Consider the following 20,811-nt stretch of genomic DNA (forward strand, 5'->3'; position numbering starts at 1 on the left):
TCCTCAAAGCTTACATGGAATCCAGCTAACATGGTAAATACAATTTCTAATCAGCCCCAAATCATATTGAACTGGTTCCATCCCTGCCTCCTTGACCTGTCCATCTCTTCTCCACTTATCTGCTCCTTTATTCATCTTCCATCTGCTTCCCCCTCTCTCTCTATTTATTTCAGAATCCCCCTCCTCTCACCCATTTCTGAAGAAATTTCAGCCTTCCTGCTCCTCTGATGCTGCCTGGCCTGCTGTGTTCATCCAGCTCCACACCTTGTTGTCTCATATTGAATGAACTTTCCACTACTAATGTGGTGCAAAGATACCTGAAAGGGAAAAAGGGATTCAAACTGCTCCATTGTCCTCTTATTAATTTAGCTTTATAAATCATTTCAGTAGTTTTGTGTCATCATAAAAGGTGATGCCATTAAGATGATCCCACTTAGAGAATAATCAAAGAGTGTGTGCAAGGAATGTAAAAGGGGATTAACATTGAAGTGGACTGTCGCGAGTATTTTGCTCCAATGTTCCAATAATCTGAAAGGCACTGCACAAACACAAGCATTTATTAGGCTTTAGTGTGAGGGCATCCCAGGCTCACCCATGTTTTCTGGCCATGCGCTCCAACTGTGGATCCCAAAGAAGTAAAATACTCCCTGCATTTATCTCAAATGCTTTGTACTCCGCAAAGTATTGACAAAGGAGCCTTGGTGATTTGCTGCAATCCAACTCGTAGATGGTGAACACTACTGTACACAAGTGGGAGGGGGGAGAAGAATGTTTAAATGTTCAAAGGGGTACCAACCATAGTAGCTGCTTTGTCCACAATGGTAAAGTGCATACAAGCAATAGCATTTCTTTTTCTAATGTTTCAGTGCGATTTTTATCTCCTTAGATTATTGTCAGAGCACAACAAATAAATGGTTGGAAGCATGATTCATTGAAGGAAAGTGCAGTCCTTCAAACAAGGCCAACCATACACAAATTGTTTGATCATTGTTCCTGTTAGATGATTCTAAGGTCACCACTGTGAAATGTGTTCTCTTCAAGGCTTCAATAGAGTACTGTTGCCAATATGCTTTGTGAGCCCATTATGGTCAACATGCTTTGGGTTTCATGTCCTTTCAAGGATTCTATTCTGTTCTCGAGGTCACTGGGACTCTCCGCTTGCACTCTTAGAGGCTGTTATGTTTTACTAGGTTGCTACTATTCAAATCCTTGTTGTAAACTCCTTGTTTACATTGAGATATACATCTTACTGAGCACATCTCCCTTCAGTAGTGTTTATTCCCTTTTCCAATACTCAATCCTCTTTACACTGCTCTTTTCTGATTTCAGAGCAGCATCATTTATATCATTATCAAAAATATAGTTGCATCCTAGTGTACCACACTGAAAAGAAATGGTCTGGCCAAAAGGTTTGTTTTGCGTTGAAGGCAATAGTGTTCAGGTAAGGTTGTGGGTTTAGTAACTTCAGGATAATCTTTTAGGGCCATGAACTGAAATCCCTCTGTAGCAGATGATAAAATCTGAGTTTCCTAAAAATTTTGGAATCAGAAAGTCAAATGTCAACTATGTAACCATTGAAGATGGTTGTAAAAGCCCCATATAGTTGGTGAATGCCTTTTGAGGAAGGGAACATGCCATCCTTACGTGGTCAGATCTGTGAGTAAACCATGGCCCACAGCAATGAAGTTCACTTTTACCTACCCTCTGGGCAATTAGGGATGGGAAATAAATGGGGCCCAGCCAGCAAAACCCACATCCCATAAACAAAATTTTAAAAGGTGCATTTTTAAGAGTTTCTGAATCCTTGCAGACTTGCAGAAATGAGGTTGATGCTTCATAATCAAATAAAAATGGAGGTTTTTAAAAAAATGATGCAAATACCGTCAGGGTGATTAGCATAGTCAAAAAACGCTTTGACGTTTTTAACAAGTGAACAATAGGCTTGTGCGAATTGACAGTAAATTGCTACATTTTCTTATAGAAAACAAGGAACTGCAGCTGGTAATATGAAACAAATCAAATTGCTGGAGGGACTCATCAGGTCTGTCAGAATCTGCGGAAAGAAAACAAAGTTAATATTTCAGTCTAGTGACCCTTTCTTGGCTCTGAGACAAATCTTCTATCTAAATGTAACCGTTGTTTTCTTTAAATGGCTGAGTAACCTCACAAATTCAAATATAGAACAGCCTGATCATCCTCCCATCTCCACTTACCAGAAATTATATGGAACAACATGTCAACTAATGCAAGGAGCTTTAACTGTAACCTTACAATCTGTGATAGAGAACGTTACAGCTTCTGTGTAGGAAACCAAATAGCATTGATTACCCAACACGATCAGATAGTGGGTTTCAATCTTAGCTGCTGAAGTGATAGCAAAGGATTCAATTCTGATTCAAAACCAGTGAAAAATAAAGCACTTTGGGGTCTTCCTTGAGATCATTACAACTTAGTTATATTAATTATCTGCCTCATGTATTTGCATTAATGAAATCTCACAAAGCTACTGAAAGTTATTAATTGAGAGTTTTTTTCTGTGTCTACTTACATGTCCTTCTGAAATGAAGATCGCGACTTCAGATTCTACTCACACCATACTCCACAGTAATTTCACGATGCTGATGAAAGTGATTCTTTGCTCTGCATTTTGCTGATTTTGTTCTTGTTCAAAGATTTTCCTAATAACATAGATCAAAGGCAGTAATCTAACATTAGCAAAATATGTAATGCTGTTAAGTCACTTTTAAAAGATGAAAAGGCAGAAGCAATGCAAAGTTAACCCAATCATGTTATAAAGGTGGGGGAAGAGACACACTTTGGACAGAGAATCTGAAAGTTTTGCAGGTGTAAGAATAAAATGGGGACAAAACCAAAGAAAATAAGTGAAAGTGACCAATGGCGGTGAGAGGTATTAAGAGAAGCTTCTAAAGTTCTTTATGTTACCGAGTTCTCAAAGTTGTTTTTAGAGCATGATTAGAGAAGACAAATGCTTAAATTGCATGAACAATTTTCATGAACTGATGTTTCTTGCCACAACAAACCCAGCTAATGTATATTATAGAGTCATGCAGCTCCACAGCTCGGAAACTGACCCATCAGCCCAACTTGTCCATGCTGACCAGATTTCTAAATTAATCTCGTCCCATTTTCCAGCATTTGGCCCACATCCCTCTAAACCCTTCCTATTCATATACCCATCTAGATGCCTTTTAAATGTTGTAATTATACCAGCCTCCATCACTTCCTCTGGCAGCTCATTTTATACATGGACCACACTCCGTGCCTTAGGTCCGTTATAAATCTTTCTCCTCTCAACTTAAACCTATGCCCTCTAGTTGTGGACTCACTTACCCTTGAGAAAAGACCTTAACTATTCACCCTATCCATGCCCCTCATGGTTTTATAAACTTCTATAACGTCACTCCTCAACAGCCAATGCTCTTGAAAGTGGTTGATCTCTGTTGAAGTTAGCCTGACATTGGCCTTAAAGAATGTTCATTTTTCATGCACATTATGCATTGGGGAGATGATAGTCTAGTGGTATTATCACTGGACTGTTAATCCAGAAACCAGATAACGTTCTGGGGACATGTGTTCAAATCCCGCCATGGCAGATGGTGGAATTCAAATTCAATAAATGTCTGGGATTAAGAATTTAATGATAGCCATGAATCCATTGCTGATTGAATTGCTGGTTGAAAAATCCAATCTGGCTCACTAATGTCCTTTAGGGGAGGAAACTGCCATCTTTGCCTGGTCTGTTTTACACGTAACTCTAGACCCACAGCAACGTGGTTGACTCTCAACTGCTTTCTGGGCAATTTGGGAAAGAAAGTAAATGCTGCGTGGCCAGCAATGCCCTCATCCCATGAATGCATAAAGGAAAAAAAAAATCAAGCCCACTATTAGCCCAAAATAAAATTCAAACTCAATATGCTTGCCACATACTTTCTACTGAAGTCAAACCTGTCCTGGAGCAAATCTACTTAATTGAATCATTGCACAGCACGCAAGGTAGCTGTTCAGCTCCTTGTGTCTATGCATGTACTTTTATGTCCTTTGGTGCTATATTTGGAAATGGATTCAATCTGACAATGATAATGAGACAATGGAGAGAATGGATTTCAACCCCTTCCAAATGTTACCAGTGGAATAAAAGTTGATCCTTGCTTTCTGATCAGAAATTTAGTCCTAAAACTTAACTTCATGAGTAGAATAATGCCATCTGACATTAAGTATAGCCTTTTCTTGCTTTTGCCAGCTTCTGGTATCATGCCACTTTTAGACAAGTGGCAAACATTGTCTACATGGAAGATAATAAAATGTGAGGCTGGATGAACGCAGCAGGCCCAGCAGCATCTCAGGAGCACAAAAGCTGACGTTTCGGGCCTAGACCCTTCATCAGCCCTCTGATGAAGGGTCTAGGCCCGAAACGTCAGCTTTTGTGCTCCTGAGATGCTGCTGGGCCTGCTGCGTTCATCCAGCCTCACATTTTATTATCTTGGATTCTCCAGTATCTGCAGTTCCCATTATCATTGTCTACATGGACTTCAGTAAAGCCGTTGACAAGGTTCCGCATGGTAGACTGGTTCGTAAAGATGAGCTTCAGGGTGAGCTTGCCAGTTGGATACAAAATTGGCTTGATAGCAAGGGACAGAGGGTGGTGGTGGAGAGTTGCTTTTTAGACTGGAGGCCTGTGACTAGGGATCGGTGATGGGTCCACTTCTGTTTGTCATTTATACAAATGATTTGGATGGAATTAAGGAGGCATGGTTAGTAAATTTGTGGATAACACCTAAACGGTGGTATAGCAGGCAGTGAAGAAGCTTATTGAAGATTACAAAGGTATCTGGATCAAATTGGGCCAATGGCTGAGGAGTGGTAGGTGGAGTTTAATTTGAATAAATGTGAGGTATTGCATTTTGCTAATATATACAAGGGCAGGCCTTATACAATTAATGGTAGGGCTCTAGTTAGTGTTGTCAAACAGAGAGACCTAGGGGTCCAGGTACACAGCTTTTTGAAAATTGCATCACAGGTAGACAGGGTGCTCAAGGAAGTCTTCAGCATGTTTGCCTTCATTGCTCAGACAATTGACTAGAGGATTTGGGACATCATGCTGAGGTTGTACAAGAGGTTGGTGAGGCCACTTTTGGAATACTGTTTACAGTTCTGGTCACAGTACTTTAGGAACAAATATTATTAAATTGGAAAGGGTTCAGAAAGTATTTATCAGGATGTTGCCAGGACTGAAGGGTTTGATTTATAAGGAGAGGCTGGATTGGCTGAGACTTTTTTCACTGGAGAGTAGGATTTGAGTAGTGGCCTTATAGAGGTTTATAAAATCATGAGGGGCACAGAGACAGTGAATAACAAAGCTCTTCTCCTTAGGGTAGGGGAGTTCAAAGTTAGGAAGGCATAATTTTAAGGTGAGAGGAGAAAGATTTAAACGGGACCTGAGGGGCAACATTTTCACGCAAAGAATGAACCACCAGAGGAAGCGGTAGATGCAGGTGCAATTGCAACATTTAAAAGACATTTGGACAACTGCATGAATAGGAAAGGTTTAGAGGGATATGGGCAAATGCAGGCAAGTGGGACTAATTTAGTTTGGGCAACTGGGTGTCACGGATGACTGAAGGGTCTATTTTTGTGCTGTATGACTCTATGACTTTATGAATTTATGACTCTAGAACAGGGAGAACTTAACCTTGTCCTTTCTCACTTTTGCTTAAACTCTGGAGCTGAAGGTGAAAGGTCAGAGGCCTCCTGCTGCTGGTCAGCTTCATCTCATGGAATCAATTATAATTTAATATTCCCTTCATTGTTGAAATATGGGGCATGTCTTGCTATGAACTTAATAGTTTCTACCTACGTTCGCTTTGTAAAAATAATCATGAGCTTTCTGTTGCCTGCCACTTCAACACACCATCATGTTCCCTGACCAATATTTGCTTCTCAGGCTTGGCTCTAGCGCTCCAGTGAAACTCAGTGCAAGCAGGATGAACACTTTCTGAATGGGGACCCTGCAGCCTTCAGGACTGAAGAATAATTTCAATAATTTTACAGCCTGCTCACCTCCTTTACTCCAATGTCAATTCCATAGCGCTGTCATAACATGGGCTGTATTCAGCACAGCCAACCCAATTTCATCCATTGGTCCCCATTATCAGCTTCCCTGGCTTACAGTCAATCATCGCTTTGTCTGCCTAACTTTATTTCTCTCTTCTAGGCTCTGCCTCCACTTATCTGCTCACTTCTTCTCCCTCCATCCCCTATCTTTAGCACATGTACCACCTATATTTAGCTATTACCAGTTCATAAGAAGGGTCAGTGGACTCGAAATGTTAACTCTATTTTCTCTCCAGTGATGCTGCCAGAACTGCTGAGTTTCTCTAGCAATTCCTGTTTCTGTTTCAGAACTTCAGCATCCACAGTCCTTTGTTTTATCCATATTTTCTGAGTTATTTTCTGAGATTTTACGAGTCAATGTCTGCCCAAAGCTTAACTCTGAAGCAGGTAAAATGCAATAGAGAAGGCAGGAAGCCAACACATTTGGATTATCAACCTGGGAGGATCTCATTTTGCCTTTGAATTTTAGATTATGCCGTAAAACATTTTGGAAAAAAAAGTCTGTCAGTTACAGTCACTGCTTGGAGATCTTCTTAAATTAAATTATTTTCTAAACCATCTGTAGCCATCTCTTGGCCCAGTTGTGATGTGATTCGAGGTCTGGTGCAGACCAAAGACTAGGTGTAAGTGTGGATTGAGTTGGAGGGACTGTTATTCTGAACATTTTATTTATTTGTTTTTCTCATTTATTCCTGCGATCTGTAATGCTGGATTTTTATGTCTTTATTTTTCTAATTTTATTTCACCTAAGAACTTGCACTGAAGAGTCCATGTGCCTGGGCACCTTTGTGCCGAAGGCAGTGACACGTAAGCTTTTTACTGTACTTGCTGCACAGTGGCTCAGTGGTTAGCACAACTTCCTCACAGCACCAGGGATCTGGGTTCAATTCCACCCTCAGGCAACTGTGTGGAATTAGTACGTTCTTCCTGTGCCTGCATGGGCTTCCTCCTCTTGCTCCTCTTTCCTCCCACTGTCCAAAGCTGTGCACGTTAGATGGATTGCCCGTGCTAAATTACCCGTAGTGTTCAGGGATGCCCAGGCTAAGTGCATTAGCCATGGGAATTATAGGGTAGGGAGATGGGTCTGGGTGGCATGCTGTTTGGAGGGTTGGTGTGGACTCATTGGGCCAAATAACCTGTTTCCACATTGTAGGGATTCTATGGGTTTGAGTACATGTGACAATAAAGTTAATTACAATTCTAAATTAAAAGCAGGGCTGTGTTTTCCATCCCAGGTCAGCTTCTCAGGACTGTTCCATGTTTTGTTTTCAATATTTGTTACCTGTTCCTTTAAGACAGCGAGTGGTAGTAGAAGGAAAATATTCTGCCTGGAAGTCAGTGGTGAGTGGAGTTCCACAGGGCTCTGTCCTTGGGCCTCTACTGTTTGTAATTTTTATTAATGACTTGGACGAGGGAATTGAAGGATGGGTCAGCAAGTTTGCAGACGACACAAAGGTCGGAGGTGTCGTTGACAGTGTAGAGGGCTGTTGTAGGCTGCAGCGGGACATTGACAGGATGCAGAGATGGGTTGAGAGGTGGCAGATGGAGTTCAACCTGGATAAATGCGAGGTGATGCATTTTGGAAGGTCGAATTTGAAAGCTGAGTACAGGATTAAGGATAGGATTCTTGGCAGCGTGGAGGAACAGAGGGATCTTGGTGTGCAGATACATAGATCCCTTAAAATGGCCACCCAAGTGGACAGGGTTGTTAAGAAAGCATATGGTGTTTTGGCTTTCATTAACAGGGGGATTGAGTTTAAGAGTCGTGAGATCTTGTTGCAGCTCTATAAAACTTTGGTTAGACCGCACTTGGAATACTGCGTCCAGTTCTGGGCGCCCTATTATAGGAAAGATGTGGATGCTTTGGAGAGGGTTCAGAGGAGGTTTACCAGGATGCTGCCTGGACTGGAGGGCTTATCTTATGAAGAGAGGTTGACTGAGCTCGGTCTCTTTTCATTGGAGAAAAGGAGGAGGAGAGGGGACCTAATTGAGGTATTCAAGATAATGAGAGGCATAGATAGAGTTGATAGCCAGAGACTATTTCCCAGGGCAGAAATGGCTAGCACGAGGGGTCATAGTTTTAAGCTGGTTGGTGGAAAGTAGAGAGGGGATGTCAGAGGCAGGTTCTTTATGAAGAGAGTTGTGAGAGCATGGAATGCGTTGCCAGCAGCAGTTGTGAAAGCAAGGTCATTGGGGTCATTTAAGAGACTGCTGGACATGTATATGGTCACAGAAATTTGAGGGCGCATACATGAGGATCAATGGTCGGCACAACATTGTGGGCTGAAGGGCCTGTTCTGTGCTGTACTGTTCTATGTTCTATGTTCTATGTTCTAATTGGCAGCATTAAGGTCTGCATGCAGGGGTTCACTGGGACAAGATCAAGACAGAAACCATCAACTAGAATTGCTAGTCAGGCATTACTGCCCAGTGATCCATGCCAATGTGTTAACTGATCACAATAACTCTGCAACAAAGCAATGTGGTTGACTCTTAGCTGCCCTCTGGGCAATGAGCATTAAATGGTGATCTAGCCAGCCATATACATAACATATGTGTGGGTGTATATATATATGTATATATATATATATGTGTGTATTCTGGGAATGTTTGCCCAGGAGGGTCAATTATTTTGTTCCCTGAAAATATGATCTAATCTTAAAATTTATAGAAGTGTACTTGATAGCCACTCAAGTTGGCATTAATGCAACCCCAATCAGAGGTTTGAGTACAATATTGTCTCTCACTCCATTTATTATTGAACATAACATTTACAATCGTCATTGCATACTGGGGAAACAATCTGAGGGGTTTTATAGGCTCCAGCTCCTCGATTCGCTTTGGTCAAGGACGTGAGTTAACAGCCATTGCCAACTCAATTGGCAACAGCTCTTTGCATCAGAAGATCAACAGATTATAAGAGGATCAAAGTGGCTAAAGGTGAACCAGTAGATGTGTTGTATTTGGACATTCAGAAGGTGTTCAACAAAGTACTTACCTAAAGGTTAAGCATAAGAGAATTGGCTAATGGACAGGAAATAATGGATAGGGATAAGGCATTCCTTTTCAACCTGTACACAGTGGAGTTCCACAGGGTTCAGTGCTGAGTCCACAATCTATATTAACGATTTTGAGGAAAGAATCAAATGTACTGTAGCCATTTTTGCAGGTGACAACAAAAAGGTGGAAAGACAAGTTGAGAGAAGGATGCCAACAGTTTAAAGAGCGATATTGCTAGATGAAGTAACTGCGTAACAAATTGGCAAGGGCAGTATAATGTGGGAAAATGTGAAGTTGTTTAAGTTGGAAGGGAGAACAAAATATTATTTAAGTGGAGAAAAGCTACATAAAGCTGCAACACAAAGGGACTTGGGGGTCCTTGGGCATGAACCACAAAAGCTAGCACACAGGGGCAGCAGGGAATCAGGAAGGCGAATGGAATGTTGACACTCTTTACAAGGATTGGAGTACAAGTGGAAGGAAGTCTTACTGCAGCTGTACAAGGGGCTGGTGAGAGCAGTTTTGGTCCACTTGTTTAAGGAAAAAGATCATTTAATTGGAGTCAGTTCAGAGCAGGTACCCTAGGATGATCCTCGATATGGAGGGATAACCCTGTGAGCAAAGAATAAATGGGTTGGGGCTCCACTCATTGGAGTTTAGAAAGATGAGAAGTGACCTCATTGAAATGTATAGGATACTCAAAAGGCTGGGCATGGTAAATGCTGAGAAGATGTCTCCCCTCATCAAGATTCTACAACAACAAGGCATTGTCTCAGAATTAAGGGGCACAAATTTAACACTGAGGCAAGAGGGAGTTTCTTCTCTCAGTGGGTTGTGAGTCCTTGGAACTCCTTGCCTCAGGAATCTGGTGGGGAATGTCCTTGTGTCTAAGGCTGAAACAGATAGATTCTTGATCAGTGGAGAATCAAGCATTACAGGAAATGGAATGTCAGATCAGCCATGATCTCACTGAAGGGTGGAATAGTCTTGAGGGGCCGAATGTCCTACTCATATTCCTATTTGTTGCGTTTTTATTGCCTTACGGACAATAGTGGATCTCTCATCGATGGTCCCCCAGCCATGATTGTTATCAGCCATTGAGTGCAGAGCCCTGTGTCACGGAGCTGCTGGGGGTGAACACTTTATTTATTATTAAATACTGCCCTTATTTCCCAACCTGCTTTACAAAGGTAACATGGCAGAAGCAGGCGAATGAATGTTTTTGTTTTAACCTCGAGAGCAATGTTAGAATGGGGTGAGATTCTGGGTCATTCAAGGTTCTCCAAGTCTGGGTTTCTGCTCATGTGCTGGAACTAGAAAGCAGATGAGCCTGGACAGAGACAGTTCCAGATGTATTGTCCACTCACTTTCGAAGAGATTGCCAATATGTCTCGAGAGCTGAGGAAGGCTTGAAATGTCTGGCATTATCCTATTCGTTCAGAACATGAAGTGAGAAAATTCACAAAGAATAGGGATTTTAAAAATATATTTCCATTCCTTTCAGAGAACCAACAATACCACCAATCCTGGTGTTCCTCACTATAGTTTCTACTTCTATTTTGATCCAATCAGATCGAACATTATATTCTATGCTCCCTGAATATGATGACAACAGGGATACATTTATAATAGACGAGTCATCATCAGCATGAGACATGGAAAATTGATGTTTGTATCACCTACACACACTGTGATCCACACTGAGAGATAAGAAGTGTTCCCAGCAATTCATTACATTGAGGAAGTTGGTTTGCAACATACCAGTGATGCCAACAGAATGGTAACTGAGGTTACACTGAAGAACTCTCCTTCTCAACTTCACCTGTGTCATAACAACACTCAGGTGATATCACCACCAATTGTTTGTTTCTCTCCAATAGAGAGGAGGACTATGGAACTCCACCTTCTTTTGTAATTGTATCCATTACAATCATGTCCAATCAAACTGCCGCCACACAATGTATTTTCCTTCTATTTTGCACCCTCACAGCGCCAGGGACTCAGGTTCAACTCCACCCTCAGGCGACTGTCTGTGTGGAGTTTGCACATCCCCCATGTGTCTGCGTGGGTTTCCTCTGGGTGCTCCGGTTTCCTCCCACAGTCCAAAGATGTGAAGGGTAGGTGAGTTTAGCCATGGGAAATGCAGGGTCATAAGGATAGGGTGGGGGGGGGGTGGTGTTGGGTCTGGGTTGGATGGTCTTCGGATGGTTGGTCGGGATTCGATGGGCCGAGTTGCCTGCTTCCACACTGTGGGAATTCTATGATCTTTACTAAGCTACGCGCTCAACCTATTTTTGGCTGGGATGATTTATTCAATGGACACAATGTAACATCAGTGCATATGTCACACAATTCAGGAAGGGCCGATTGCTGAATACATTGCGTACCCAGGAAGAGCCCAACATCCTGTGTGTATTTCTCAATGTAATAGGGTGGGAGGCTTCCAACAACAACTTATATTTACATAGCATCTTTATATTTGTTCCATGCATGACACAACCTTGAATTGGAATGAGAATTTTGAATTTGCTTTATTGTCACATGTAGTCAAGTGGCAGAGCGAAAAATTTACAGGTCATTTATGATGCCATCTTAGGTACAGATTCTTCAGTACAAGTTCTTAGCAAAAAAGTTAGGAAAATAAAGAAATAAAAATTCACAGCATTATAGATTAAAGGAATAAACTAAGCCAATATGTTCAGAATGGCAGTCCTTCCAACCCAGCCCATAGCGGCACCTAGTCTCCAGTCCATGCTGGGCTTTGACTACAGACTTCACTGGGCTTCACCTCAAAGTTCTCGAGGCCAGGAAACTCTTGGAAACAGCTCTGGAAACAGCTTGAGGCCGGAAGTCCTTGCTGAGTCCATACCAGTCCAAGTGCCCAACATATTAGGCTGTTGAAAGGCCATTGTGGCAGGCTGAGAGACCACCATGGTGGGCTGAGCAACTGCCACAGTGGGCCTAGAGACTGCCATACCACACTGGGATACCACCACACCAGGCCGAGAGACCACCACACCAGGACGAGACACCACCATACCAAGCCGAGAGATCACCACACCAGGCTGGGAGGCTACTACACCTAGCCGAGAGACTGCCACCAGGCTGAGAGATCACCACACCATGGAGAGAGATTCCCACACCAGGCTGGGACTCCACCGCACCAGGCCGAGAGACCACCACACCAGGCCAAAAGACCACATACCAAGCCAAGAGACCACCACACAAGACCGAGAGACCACCTCACCAGGCCGAGAGACCGCCACACCAGGCCGAGAGACCGCCACACCAGACTGGAAGACTGCCACGCCAGGCCAAAAGACCACACACCAGGCGGAGAGACTACCACACTTGAGTAAGCTGAGGAGAATGGAAGTAAACTGCAAAGCAGTGTATTGTTCTATTAAATCACTACAAAAGGATCTAGAATAATCAGTCAATTGAGTGAGCGTTCAAACCCCACAACAATCTAAATTTAGGAATTGAGCAATTATTGTGACTGTGAAAATTTTACCCCTCATAAAATCTTAAATGAAAGTTACTGGAGAAACTCAGCCAATCTGGCAGCATAGTGGAAGGAAGTTGAGTTAACAGAGTTAACATTTTGAGTCCAGTCATCCTTCTCCAGGATCACAAGATCCTAGGGCATTCACTACTGCCCTTTAGCAAAAGGAATCTGGCCCTAATTGGTCTGGCTTCCATTTAAATTTAGTGTAACTCTCTGTGGTTGATTCTTAAACAGCCTCTGAAGTGGCCCAGCAGGTCCTCAGTTATAACAATACAACGTCTCTGCGGGTTAAGCCTTTAAAATGATGTCTACATCCTGAAAATGCATTCTTAAAAGGATCTTGGAGTGAGAATCTACTAACGCACATATATCAAAGCTCAGCAAGAACTCGTATATTCTTCCTGCATTTGGGCAGCTTTCTCGAAAGACCAAAAAGAAACAAAATCCCCTCAGCCAGCCATGATTATTATAAAACAGGGTCAGTACATTTGCAATCCAGCATTTTTCTCTCTTAAAGAAATGAAATTGATGTGGAAAATGGATGTACTAGAGCTTTGTAAATCATTGGCTTAGTCTCAACCAGAACACAGTCATAGAGTCATACCACACAAAAACAAACGCTTTTGTCCAACTCATCTGTGCCGATCAGACATCTCAATCTGACCATTTGCCAGCATTTGGCCCATGTCCTTCTAAAACCCTTCTTATTCATGTACCCATCCAGATGCCTTTTAAATGTTGTAATTTTACCAGCCTCCACCACTTCCTCTGGCAGCTATTTCCATACACGTACCACCCTCTGTGTGAAAATATTGCCCCTAAGGTCCCTTTTAAATCTTTCCCCTCTCACCTATGCCCTCTAGTTTTGCCCTCCCTCATGCTGGGGAAAACAAGACCTTGGCTATTCATTCTATTCATGCCCCTCATGGTTTTATAAACCTCTAAAAGGTCATCCCGCAGCCTCTGATGCTCCAGGAAAAAGGACAATTCTTGGTGCTAAACTTTGGGAAAGGTGTGACGGCCTGAGAAAGGTTATAGGAGATGCAGCCAGTTAGGAAGATTGGAAAAAGTTAAGACAATCTCCCTCAGTATAGACACAGTTAAGCAATGAGCCTCATCAAGTTTATCAAACTGTTGAGAGGATTGGGCTGATGAAATGAAGATAAGTGGAGCATCTTGCCAAGTTTTATCACATCAATGGTGCTACATGTTCTTGAAGTTGACCTAAAAGAGTGAGTAAATCTTGTCCTGCTGCAATAGTTTATAGATTGTATAAAAAAACTTATAAAGCAATATAGTCTGAAATCCAGTTCTCTGAGTGTGTAAAAAATACATTAGTTACTGCAGTTAGAGCATATGAAACCCAATATTAATTACAATACTATATCTTAAGATGAATTGGTCATAATATCAGGCAGTTAGCTCTGCTAAGATATGAATCAAAGTATGTTCATTTTAATGGAGACCTCAATAAAGGCAACACCATTCACAATTTACGTTTATGTCTGCTCTGCTGACCTTTATAAACATTACTTAATGGGAATAATTTCATTGTCCTCCTTGTCACGAAGAGTGTCATATAATCAAGCAGCCTCATAGCATCAAGCTTCAGCATTTTGTTTGTTCAATGTTTCTCATAGCTTTCTGAGAATTTCCAAAATCATTTCCATCAATGTTTTTTACTGCTTGATGTGGCTGGACAAACTGAGAGTCCTCCCATTTCAAGTAATATTCTTCACATCTCACCCAAAGACCAGCAGTGACTGGCTGGAACGTTACCTCGGGCGACTGTCTGAGTGGACTTTGCACATTCTCCGCACGTCTGCGTGAGTTTCCCTCTGGGTTGTCCAAATACCTCCCACAGCCCAAAGATGTGTAGGGTAGGGGGACTGGCCATGTTAAACTGCCCATAAAGTGCAAGCTCAATGGGTGAGCCATAGGAAGTGCAGGGTACAGGGATAGGGTGTGTGTCTGGGTGGGATGCTCTTTGGAGGAGCAGTGGACCCAATGGGCTGAATTAAGTGCTTCCGCATTATAGGGGCTCTATAACTGAATTCCTTACACAGATGTGGCTCATTGGATAGTTCGTTTTCAAAAGGCCAGAGAAGACACATTGGCTGAATAGCTTCCTCTTGTGTTTTGTGATTCTCTGACTTTTACAACTGGGTGACCCTCCTTATTTCTGGATTCTAAGGAGTTACGCAACATTACACACAGCACATCAAAGGTACAATGAAAACCAGTCCTTGGCTAAAAAAAACTTGACAAAGAGCTGTGATACATAGGTCACCAACTCTTCCAGATTGCAACTTGTACACAAAATCTGAAAATATTATTTTTGTGAACTTTTGGAACGTGACAGCATTTGCCGGAAGCTTAATTCTCAAAGAAGCATATTAGTTGGTGCAGCTGATCTTAAATATTTACATACATATGGCCAATAATAAAAATTTCAAAGCTTGGGAACATAATTCTCAGACAGTGACTATTAAATCTGTTTTATTCTTGTTGGAGTTAGATGATTTTACTTGTGTCTATGTTGATTTCAGTAAGGACCTTATATTACAGGCTTTCTATTTATATTAAAGTTTGCCATGAGCTTAGAGTGTCTACTCCATTTGATCTCTCTGTCTCTCTTTCTCCCTTTTCACATAACCTTACATCATCATTAGACCCATGCTCTTAACTATTACATCACAACATCCACTGAGGGATTTAGGAAGAGTGAATGTGATATCACAAAGAGCATTTGGATAAATGGCATCAACACATTTAAAAGGAAGGCGAATAAGCACATGAGGGATAGAAGACCATGCTGACAAGGTTGGCTGAATAGCAATGGGAGGACTCTCAGTTTGAGACAAACATCAGGTTTTTTTTTAAACTGTGAAACCAGACAGGTCGAGAAACCAAGATTTGACAGAATAATTTCGAAATAATTCAATGAGTCATTCGCAGACTGTTGCCTAAGCTATGTATTAATTACCACAACAGCCATTGATAGCCTTTATTATTCCCTGAGAGTCTTATAACAATATTTTCATTGTGCTCATAATTCACAAGACATTAGGACGCACAGCAACTTCGAAGCTCTCGAAGACTATCTGAATGCATTGCATGATTGTGAGCACAAAATAATAATCTCAAGGCCCTCAAGTATTTGTAATGTGAGCACTTCACCATAAAGAGCTGCTTCAAGTGGCAAGATCAAGGGAAATTGATATCTTCATTGATAGTCAACTGAACACCAGCTACGTCCTTAGATTGAAGATATAAGAGTTGATAAGTAGTGAAAAAATGGCAAAATAAAAATGTTGAACATCTCAATTTCAAAACCACTGAGGAAAACAGAGCTGGCTGCAATTTTATAAAATGAACAAATTGCTCCCTTACTTTGCTTCCCCTCATTAATGTCTTGTGTTCAAGATTTTGCTGTCCTTATTTTTAGCCCATTTTTAAATAAGCTCTGGCAGATCCCTGTGCGTGTTATTTTCAGTTATTTATTTTTGCTTAACAGACTGGAATTTGGTAAACTCCATTAACAAGGCTATTAAAGATAATGTCGAGATTTTTGAGAAGATTTGTAGCTCGGGTTGTTGATGCAGACGTTGACTTGCTCGCTGAGCTAGTGAGTTTGTCTCACACAGGTTTCATCGCCACACTCAGTAACATCATCACTGAGCCTTCGGTGAAGCATTGGAGTTATATACTGCTTCTTATTTATGTGTCTCAGTTTACTGTGGTGGGTGATAACGCTTCTGGATTTGTTTCTTAGTGGTTGGTATATGGGGTCCAAATCTCTGTGTCAAAAACATTACATGGGGCAAATGGGAAGGAAACTAGCCACCCAGATTCATGAACACCAACTAGCTACCAAGAGCCATGACCAACTATCACTCATTTCAATACAAATGGGCAGAGAGGGACACCATTTTGACTGGGACAATGTAGCCACCTTAGGACAAGCCAAGCAAAGACATGCATGATAATTCCTGGAGGCCTGACACTCAAACCGCAAATCCATTAACAAACACATAGATCTGGACTCTGTTTACCAACTGCTAAGAAACAAATCCGGAAGCGATGCCATCCACCCAGCAAACCGAGACACATAAATAGTAAGCGATGCACAACACTGGCACTTCCCGGAGGCGCACTGATGATGTTACCTAGTATGGTGATGACATGTCTGTAATCAAACTTACCAGCTCAGCGAGCAAGTCAACAACCGCAATAATGTAGAGACGATGGTATATAAAGTCTGTATGCATGGCATGGACACATTTGGATGTCAGCAAAGTGTGTATGAATAAAAGAAATTGGAATTGCTTGAAGCAAGAATTAATCTAGAGTCACGAATGAAGCAGACGTGAGCAGAAATTATACAAGTGTGCAGACGAAGGTTTTCCATATATATTCCAAAACTCCCCTTATGAAATGAATGAGGATCTATCACTGGGTCTCTGCAATTTAACTCTTTATTCTATGCTTCCCACCATCAAGAGGAGTGTGAGGCATCACTAGGAAGCTCAATGCACCCAGGATCTAGGATAAATCTTCTTTTTCCAGAGAGCAGTGAGCCTCTGGAACACACGGCCAGATGCTGGGATGGATGTTGACTCTGTCCATGTCATCGAAAATCAACTCGACCTATTCCCGAGATGCAGTGTTTTTATCAATAATACAATCGTAGAATTTTGCAGTACAGAAGGAGGCTATTCAATCCATCATGTCTGTACCAGCTCCTGAAAAGGATACCCAGCTAGTTCCATTCTGCAGCTCTATCTCATTAGCACCTTAACTTCATCCCTTTCTAATATGTATCCATCTCTCTTTTGAAGTGCCCGATGAAATCTGCCTCTATCACTCACACAGGCAGTGCATTCCAAATGCTCAAAACTCTCTCAATAAAACATTTTCTTTTCAGCTCACTCTCAGCTCTTTTGTTGACAATTGTGAAATTGTGACCCCTAGTAACTGACATGCAACTGATGGAAATACAGTATCCTTCTTTATCCTGTCAAAATTGTTCATAATTTTGTGCACTTCAATCAGGTCACCTCTAAATCTTCTCTGCTCCAAGGACATTAAGTCCATTTTCTCCAATCTTTCCTTAGATCTAAATTCCCTCATTCCTGGTATCATTCTAGTAAATGTCCTATGATCTTCCTCCAGGGCTTCAACTTTCTTCTTTAAACAGGATGCCCAGAACTGGACGCAATGCTGCAAATGTGCTCTGATCAATAATTTGTAGAAAGCATCATGTTCTCGCCTTTATACCCTATACCTCTAATTATAAACCATTCTTAACAAATGTTTTGACTTGCCTGTCTACCTTCAGAGAATTATGCACATGAACTCTGAGGCCGCTCTGCTCCTGGACTCCTCTCAAGGCCATAAAATTGACCCTGCATTGTCTCTTCATATTTCTTCCACCAAAGTGCAATTCCTCACATTTATCTGCTTTGAAATTCATCTGCCAAGCGTGTGTCCATTTGCCCAATTAGTCAATGCCCCCTGAAGTTGCACAGTGTCATCCTCACAATTTACTTTCCTCTCTAGCTTAGTATCATCTGCAAATTTAGAGATTTTGCCTCAACACCCATCCTCAAATCATTTGCATAGATCTGAAAAGCAAGGGGCCCGCCACAGATTCCTGTGGAGCACCACTTTCAGCTCAACCTGGTCTGAGAAAGGTCCATCTATCCTTTCCCTCTGTTTTTTATTTTTCAGCAAAATTCTAATCCATGTTGCCAAGGAAGTAATCCCAAACATTCCTGATTTGCTAAGTAGCCTGCCTTGTAGCACTGCATCAAATGCTTTCTGAAAGTTCAAATACATAAATCTGCAGCTCTACTCTCATCCACTGCCTGGGTCACCTCATTAAAAAACTCAGTGGAATTTGTCAGACATAGCCCACCCTTGACAAACCCATTTTGATTGTTCAGTATTAGTGAAAAATAAATTAACTGTAAATTTATCTTATTTTTTATTATGGCCTCCATCAGATTTCCCGCCATTGATGTTCAGTTGACGGTTCTGTAGTTTACTGGGTTATCCTTTGCCCCATTCTCAACAATGGCACCATATTTGTAATCATCCTGTCCCCCAGGACTAATCCCATGTTCAGAGACATCTGAAAGTTTCTGTCAATCGTTCTGCAACTTGATCCCTTAACCCTCTCAAGCAGAAACCGTTTGGGTTTCTCTTGCTCGCTACAATAGCAGGCAGCTTCATAGCATTAGATGGAGACACAACTAATGATCTGCAATTGGGTACCTCATAAAATCCTTATGGTGCGGATAAAAACCATTTGGTCCAACAAGTCTGCACCATCTGTCTGAAGAACATCCCACCTGGAACCACCCTATCTCCATAACTCCACATGGAGTTTTACCCCATGACTAAGCTACTTATTCTGCACACCTTACAATTTAGCATGCCCAACACACCTAACCTGCACATGTTCGGACTGTGAGAGGAAACCCATGCAAACACAAGGAGGAAATAAGTGCAAATTCCAAACACACAGTCGCCCAAGGATGGAATCAAATCCAGGTCCTTGGCACTGGTACGCAGCAGCTCTCACCACTGAGCCACCATGCCACCACACATAGATATGATGTGGAACAGCATCTCTAGTGGGTGAAATATTAAACGCAGGCTATCATGTCGCTGCTTCATTGCATGACACAAAATATCCTGTGCGAGCCGTTCATCACTTACTGTTGCAGTGAATTCTTACAAGAAACCATAACTTTCCAATGGTGGGGGTGGGGTTCCTGTGGAAGTTAAGAGCATTTGGCTTTCGCACGGTCATGGAATTTAATCAAAGAAAACCAGCTGCTTTCAGCTTTTAAAGGCATGACAACAAGATTCCGCAGCCAGAATTTAATTCCACTGCTGTGACATTTCTTCTATTATTATCTACTAACTGAGGGAAAGCTGTGCCAGTAAAGAAATCCCATTCTAAAGCATGTCACTTTTTAAAAATGTTGCCCTTGCAATTCTGCATAATTAATTCCGAACAACAATTTTTTTTAGCACAGAGGGAGGCATTTTGTTTTAGTTACACTCTCTGAGAATGCAACCCTATGTAGTCATATTGCCTTGACTTTTCTTCACTGGGGATCCTATTCCTTCTGTCTATGCCCCTTGTAATTTTATAGGCCTCAAGTGAGCTCTCCGGTCAGCCCTCTCTGCACGACCGAAAAGAACCCCAGTCTATGTAGTCTGGCAGCATCCCAGTGAATCCCTTCTGCACCTTCTCTGGTGCAAACACATCCTTCTCCTTTTCATCTGGAAACCTCCAGATTACTAAATCACTAGATAGGGTTAACAGCTCTTCTTATGACGTGGCAACAGCGGAATTTTATTTGCAGTTAAAATAATGTCAGTCTTGTGACTGATTATTACGGGAGACTTTCTGAACGATTGAAAAAAAAACATTGTGACTTTGCAGAAATTGATTTAAACTCTTCAAATTGAAAAGTATAACCATACAGCGACATTATCATTCCTAAGATGGGTTTTCTCTTGAGAGATTGAGTTCACTTGAACCATTATGCAAATGATAATTGAAACCACTGAGGAACCAATTGGTGTGTAGTGTCCTAATTATGATTGAATGAATCTTTGACAGAGCCCATTCCTAAGACCTATATTTGTATATTTTTCTCTATGGAATTGTCAGCCTTTCCACATCGACCAAGTGAAGTGATGGCCTGCAAGTAATTTGTATGGGTTGCATTGGTTGATATGCAGAATGTAGAGCCTTGCCAAGGTGTACAAGAGAAGAATTCTCTTGACTGGTATCACCTAGCACATGGAATTGCACTGATCATTATCTATTGTGTACAACAGTAGCTGATCTGACACACTTCTCATATGATTGTGTCGATTAGGGTTAGTATTAGGCCATTTGGCCCCTCCAGCCTGTTCTGGCATTCGATCACATCCCTGACTGATCTGTTTGTGATCTCAACTCTGCTTCTTCGTCTGTCCTCAATAACTATGGTCTGTCAAGAATCTTTCTACCTGTGCCTTAAAAATATTAAAATGGCTTATGTATCAATCTTTACTTAGAATTAAAATATTAAACCTATATAAAAATCTTGGAAAGAGATTTCCAAACACCAAGACTGTCTAAGAGAAGAAATTCCTTGACTCTG

The 20,811-nt window shown here is 41.6% G+C and overlaps 1 long non-coding RNA gene across 1 annotated transcript in view; it reads right to left on the reverse strand.

Annotated features, from left to right (window-relative positions):
• Window positions 1-715: 715 nt before the first annotated feature.
• LOC125446895 (uncharacterized) overlaps window positions 716-20,811 on the reverse strand; it is a 43,646-nt gene continuing 23,550 nt past the window's right edge. Inside the window, exons 4-5 of the long non-coding RNA XR_007246481.2 lie at window positions 2,549-2,678; window positions 716-2,053 (exon numbers count right to left, since the gene is read on the reverse strand). This is a non-coding gene — a long non-coding RNA (uncharacterized LOC125446895). The remainder of the gene's footprint in view (window positions 2,054-2,548; window positions 2,679-20,811) is intronic.

The sequence above is a fragment of the Stegostoma tigrinum genome, chromosome 36 (assembly GCF_030684315.1).
Source record: "Stegostoma tigrinum isolate sSteTig4 chromosome 36, sSteTig4.hap1, whole genome shotgun sequence".
In the NCBI taxonomy this organism is placed as follows: domain Eukaryota; kingdom Metazoa; phylum Chordata; class Chondrichthyes; order Orectolobiformes; family Stegostomatidae; genus Stegostoma; species Stegostoma tigrinum.